This window comes from Euphorbia lathyris, chromosome 1 (genome assembly GCF_963576675.1).
Source record: "Euphorbia lathyris chromosome 1, ddEupLath1.1, whole genome shotgun sequence".
NCBI lineage: Eukaryota > Viridiplantae > Streptophyta > Magnoliopsida > Malpighiales > Euphorbiaceae > Euphorbia > Euphorbia lathyris.
This window is the reverse complement of record NC_088910.1, coordinates 95,089,119-95,095,217: the sequence shown is the minus strand read 5'-3', so window position 1 is coordinate 95,095,217 and position 6,099 is coordinate 95,089,119.

The following is a 6,099-nucleotide window of genomic DNA, read 5'->3' as shown; positions in this document are numbered from 1 at the left end:
TTTCATCTCTCATCTTCTCTTAGAAGATATGATTGGGGTTAGCTTCCCTAGGCTAATTCCTGGGTAGTTTGTTGTTATTCGTTTTTCTTTTCCTTTTCTACCAAAAAAAAACAAAATAAGGGAATTGGGTTGCCTCTTATAGCACAAATTTTCTACAAGGCAGTTTGTAAGGGAGGCTGACAAATTACGATTTTATATTACTTATCGTGGTTATAAGAGTCCATGTAATCATACAAGTTTTATGTTAATTTGTGATCGGTGTGTTTTTCTTATAATAAATCCCTATATAATGAAAGAATTGCGTCTTATCTCAACCACTTTAATATAAAAAAATAAGGTGCAAGCTAAATTTTATCTTTATTATCATAGAACTTTAACTTATGATGGATAAAATTTCATTCACTAGACCTATCCACGGGTCCGGATATCCAGCTGACCCGTCCAGGTCCGTGTTCTTTGGGCCGAACTTGGATAATGAAAATTGATTTTAGGTCCAACCAGGCCCAGGTCCGCTAAAGCCCGTCTATTTTTTGGACGGGCTTGGAATTAATAAAAAATAATACGGGCCGACCCAGTCTGATCCGCCTATTAATATTAATTAATTTATATATTTATAGATTAATTTTTTTTTTTTTGAAGTATTTATAGATTAAATATTTATTTCTAAGTATAATATTTATTTTTTATAATTAACATATATATATATATATAGGTGGATTTATATGGGTTGTGCTTGTGATTTGGTTTTTAAACCCGAGTCCAGCCCGGTCCGAGCCCGCCTAAATTAATAGTGGGCTGGACTGGGTTTGGACTAAACATTTTTACCTAAAAACCTGATAGGCCCGGTCCGGCTCATGGATAGATCTATTAATCACTATAATTATATTTATATGTCCAGACCCACATCTAGTGGATATAAAGTCTATCCCATTTAATTATAGATTGATAATAGATAAATAACTGGATACACCACGTAGATCAATAACACGCCTCAACCAAGATTACTGATAAAAAAAAGAAAAGTAACTGCCTTAGCCACGTAGACCAATGGAATAGACACACTCCAAGCTAAAAATAATCACTTGATTTGCTGAGCTTACAGTTAACACACGAAAAATCCACATGATTTCACCAGGTGATATACTTCCAACCTTATCCTTACATGTGTTCCAAGAAAATCAAGGTGTTTCCAAAATGCCCTCGTTATAAATAAAGAACAAAGATGAAGCAGTTAAGGTATCTCATCATCTCAACCCTAGATTTTCATTTTATTCTCCATTTTCTTCTCCATAAATCTCTGATAACTTTAACATCGGAGTGAGGGCTCCAGATTCGGGTTCTCATTTGATCATTTTTCTATCTTATTGTAGGCTCCACCTATCTTGAAACCAAGCATCCAGAGATTCTCTTCATTTTCTACCCACATCAAATTGGTTTTGTGAGCATTGATGCACACAAAATCCATGACTCACAACAAAATCCATATAACTCCTCCCAACTCTTCTTTCACCCTAACTCTCAAACTAAAATCGTACAAACGAGTGACCTATATTGTTCTAAGAAATAAGCCATGAGCTAGATGGATGATTGAACGAGTGTTTAAGCTCATTAGATCTAGATTGAAGAAGTTTCATTGATGGTTTCTCCAAACAACTCATTTACAATGTGGAAACAGTCTAAAAGACTTTGAATGGGCTGAGAGGCAAGCACACAGTCAAAATGGCACATGTCTATGCCTAACTTTGAGAAGCAGATAAGGCAATCAACGAACCAACCATCAAGGATCTGTGGTTTCTTCTACCAAACACCATGTCGATGCCCCACACATAAAGAAACATCACATATATCTAAGCTTATAGACCCCAAAAAAGGGTATAGAGAGCACGAATGTAGCACTTGTAAATGTTGGTGTCGTCATTCCACATCACCCACAAAGTTCTCTAATGAAAGTAGTTGGAAAGGGTTGTCAAATGAGGCACACTCCTCTCGAGGTAGACGCTCTCACCGTAAAAACATCAGTTGAGGCAAAATCTCCTTGAGATTCCTATTTCCCCACAAAAAAGCCCTTTCCCTTAAAATCCAAACACACTCTCAAATCTCCTTAGAAAAGGAGGACATTTCATCTATGGATGCCCTATACATAAAGAAACCTCACACACATCTAAGCTTATGGAACCCCCCCCCCCAAAAGGTACAGAGAGCACGAATGTAACACTCGTAAATGTTGGTGTCATCATTCCACATCACCCACGAAGTTCTTTAGTGGAAGTAGTTGGAAGAGATCGTCAAAGGAGACACACTCCTCTCGAGGTAGACGCTCTCACCGTAAAACATCAGTTGAGGCAAAATCTCTTTGAGATTCCCATTTCCCCATAAAGACCCCATCACTCAAACGCCAAACACACTCTCAAATCTTCCTAGAAAATAAAATGAGGACTTCCGCCTTATTAGAGAAGAGGTGAACTATAGGATAAATAGTGTTAATGATGAACACATATAAATTCAATTAAAATATGTATTATACTATCTAAAAATAATAATATAAAATTATTTAATATAGAAAAACATGTATATTTGTAACATATATCTTTAAAATTGTGCAAACATCAACATTTCAATAACAATATCATTGAAACAACTTAAAAGTGAATTATAATAAGTAAAAAAATAAATTCATAGTTAAAAATGCTTTTCTTCATTGTCGCTTAGGCGGTACCTAGGAGGTGTCAAGACGGCCTAGGCGGAGCCAAAACGGCGAAAAATCGCATAGGAGTCAATAAAACGCCTAGAGAGACTAATCATAGAAAATCGGGGCAAATTCTTGATTTCAAACGCCTAGGCAGTCCAAACGGCTTTCGTTTTGAATAGTGCATGTGCCATTATCTTCAACCATATGTTAGGATAAATTTGACTTATTAATATATTTAACTCCCGGAAAACATCAACGGTAATTCAGGTAGAGGGAACCTCATCCACCATTCTGGGCGAAGCTCAAACATGCCCAAGATCTCACATCTACAGGCATGAGCATGGTGCTTCTCAATTGGTGTGGGAAAAAAAATCAAATTTTATAAACACATGACTTCATATTTACTGAGTAATGAGGGATGATCCTAAATATTTGGATTTACTTGTCAGATTGCGGTGGGTCTCAATGGTCAAGGCACAATTTTAGTATTAGAGATATTTTATCACGGCGCATAGGATGAGGCATCATATGCATTCTTTCGAGGAAAAGGTTACATGGTAGAAAATGAAAATAAATAAGAATAATACTTACTCTTATAGAAAAAAAATCAAAGAAAGTAAAACGGATGCAAGAACTCAAAATCTCTTGAAAGCAAAAAAGATAGATCAAAATAGATGCTAAATGATGAAAAAAAAGGTATGAACTCCATCTGGTGTTTATAGATCAATAAGCTTAGGAAAATGAATCTTTTCCCAATGTCATCATTACAGGTTGGGATGCTTAAGAAACCCCTATTTAAAACTACTTAAATTAAAAATAAAAAAAATAAACCTTCCACTTTCTTCAAACCTAACCACCAACAAAATGGGGGACATGTGATGACCATTTACAAGCACATTGATTTAAATTAACCATCAACTTAACATATGCCACACCAAACCACTTAGCCTTTCCTCAAAATTCTCTCCATTCAGACGCATACTCTAAAGGGAGCATGGTCCATAGATAGTCCTATCAGACCCACTTCAAAGCAAAACGATTCTTTAGCAAATAAACAGCCTCGGTCCTCTAGGAAGAATAAACCCCAACAATAAACTAGTAGGCTTCGATCCTTCCATCCTTCACATCATAATGAAGAGCTCATGCAACGACATAAGTTCGGGCCCTTTGAACCTAACAAAAAGAGACTTATCAGACGAACCTCTGGTCCTTTCACCTTCATAAAAGAAAACTCATACTTGAATCCATATGCTGAAGAGGAGGGGGACATCTGATAATAGAAAAATAATCGGATGTACCACATGGACCAAGGATATACCTCTACCAAGAACAATGATGAAGAAGTAACCGCCTTAGCCACGTAGTCCAATAGAACATGCACACTCCAGCCTAAATGTAATCACCCTAGTTTAATGAGCTTACAATTAGCACACACCAAATCTATATGGTCTCACCAGGTGATATACTTCCAATCTCATCCTTACACATGTCCCAAACGTCAAGTAGGACCAGGAAACCAATGCTTTTTCGAAAATTTATAAATAAAGAAGGAAGATGATATAGCTAAAGTATCTCATCCTCTCAATACTAGAGTTTCATTATCTTCTCCATATTCTTCTCCATAAAATTTTGATGAGTTTAGCATCAGAGTAAGGGCGTAGGATCTCAGCTTTCAATTGATCTTTTTTTTTTGTCTTATTGCATGCTTCACCTACCTTGAAACCAAGCATCCAGATATTCTCTGCATCTTTTATCCATATCATAGATATATAGAATACCAAGATTAAAAAAGATCTTAAATTAATGAAATTGGTTGTTCATGATTCTTCTCGACTCGAATTTGAATTTATACTTTAACTTTATCATTTAAGGATCATTTCGAGCTCGAATTTGAATTCAATCTGATGATTAAACATGTAAAGAAAAATCACATTTTTTCAATATATTTTATTTTATTTTGGTCATTAGGTTCAATTCATGAGTTTGAGGTTACCCATACACCCTTTAAGTGGTCATTCTCCCATTTTAATTAAATTTAAGTTTCAATCGGTGAAAATGCTCATTGAGGAAAATGCTCACCTAATAATTAATTTCTTTACAAATAGAAGACTCAAATTCAAGAGTTGACTTAAGAAGAAAGAACTCTTAACAACTTCCACAAACACCTTGATTATATAATTAAGAGTCCATTAACGTTGATTTAGTTGTTGTTTGTTTGTTTTTTAATGGTGGTTTCTTGTTGTTTGTTGTTATTGATAGCTCATAAATGTTAGCTGATTTTCCTCTAAAAGTACCTATTAGTAACTTTTTCTTAATACTAACCAAACACTCTTAGATTTATTGTTTAGAGTAAAACAATAAATGGCAATTTATTAATATATTCTTTGTTACAGCGGAAGGCTCAATGCCCAACCAAAAAAGGAAAAGAACTAAACACAAACAACTCTGGTGGGGACAGAACCATAATGATCGTCCTAAAGGATATCTTGGAGGCCTATAGAAGACACATCAAACTCAAGGTGGCCCAAAGAACAAAAGCCTCTAAAATTCACCAACCAGTCAACAACATGATTACCTTCCCTAAAGGAATGGATGGAGATGATGCTCTAATCTCTATCCTAAAGAGCCATACAATGAAGGATGAGCAAGAAAAAGGGTGATGAATGTTTATCAAGCCAATCATAAAACATAAGACCACTTCAGAGTCCACTTCAGCTACCACCTTTCTATAATTCTTCTCTTAGGCTAACCAAATAACAAAATACAAACCCCAAAGCTCAACCAATAAGGACGTACAAAAGCCAATGTTCGCCCCAAAACCACCACACCATAAACCATTATATCTAATAAGCCCACCAGTAGAGGCCAACCTAGGGTTGCCCTTGTAGGCTCCATCAGTATTAATTTTCACCCATCCTGGGTCTGAATGCTTCCAAGAAATCCCAAGAGTATAAGGAAAAAGAGAGGAGATGGAGCATAAGAGATAGTGAGCAGCCACAAAATGCTTGGTACTCGAAGTACGAAACAACTGAGGATTAAGAGAAGGGGCAATCTTACTAAAAACAAGATTGTTCCTCCATTTCCATATCCACCAGAGGAAATTAATGAAGACAGAAGGCTAGGGAACACTAAACAACTCATAATGAACCCCAAATTCAAACTTAACCACTCAAGTAAGATACCTTTGTAAAATTGGTTCTATAAATGCATTGGAACCAGAACATTCCAAATACACCCAGCATCCCTACACTCGTGAAGGAGGTGAATCTCAGTCTCCACCAAATTATAGTTGGGGTGAAAAGCAGTAACAGTAAGATGATGACAATAGACATGGTTAGCATTTTAGAGGAGACCATTACGCCCAACCAACCAGAGGAAACATTTAATCTTCTTTAAGGCAACAAGCTTCC